Genomic DNA, 552 nt, shown 5'->3' with positions numbered 1-552 from the left:
CAGCTCACCCCTTCCCCACTCTTGAAAAAGTTTTTTTTTTCATTGGTTGCTGTGGGTGGGGGGCTTTAATCCCCCATATATCCCCCTTTCTAATTCTTTTTGCGCCCAGCTCAATATCTAATATAAATATCTTTTATCAGCCCTTTCTGAGGATGGGGAGGGGGGAGGGGTCCGATCAAAATTCAACATTTCACGTGATGCACGGTAGGGTATTTTATGGGTTTATAGTGGTTAACTGGTTTTTGTCACAATACTCCTCTAAAATGCATTTGTCTTGTGTTTCATGGTGAGAATGGATAAAATGAATATATTCTGATACTCTTTTCATTTACAAACATTGCATATTGTAGCTTGTATTGATTTATAATGATTTCAATTTATCAATTTTCCCGCTCATTTATTTATCCTTGAATGGATCCTGTAATCCCGCAATATATTTAGATGTCGTCTTTGTTACAAGGAGCTATTTCGGAAGAAAAACATATATTTGATAGCAAAAGTACAAGAAAGTACAGGGGTTTCAGGATCATCTAATTATAAAAATAGATTTTA

Source organism: Eurytemora carolleeae, unplaced genomic scaffold (genome assembly GCF_000591075.1).
Source record: "Eurytemora carolleeae unplaced genomic scaffold, Eaff_2.0 scaffold1353, whole genome shotgun sequence".
NCBI lineage: Eukaryota > Metazoa > Arthropoda > Copepoda > Calanoida > Temoridae > Eurytemora > Eurytemora carolleeae.
The sequence above is the reverse complement of the archived record's forward strand: the minus strand, read 5'-3'. Positions refer to the sequence as shown.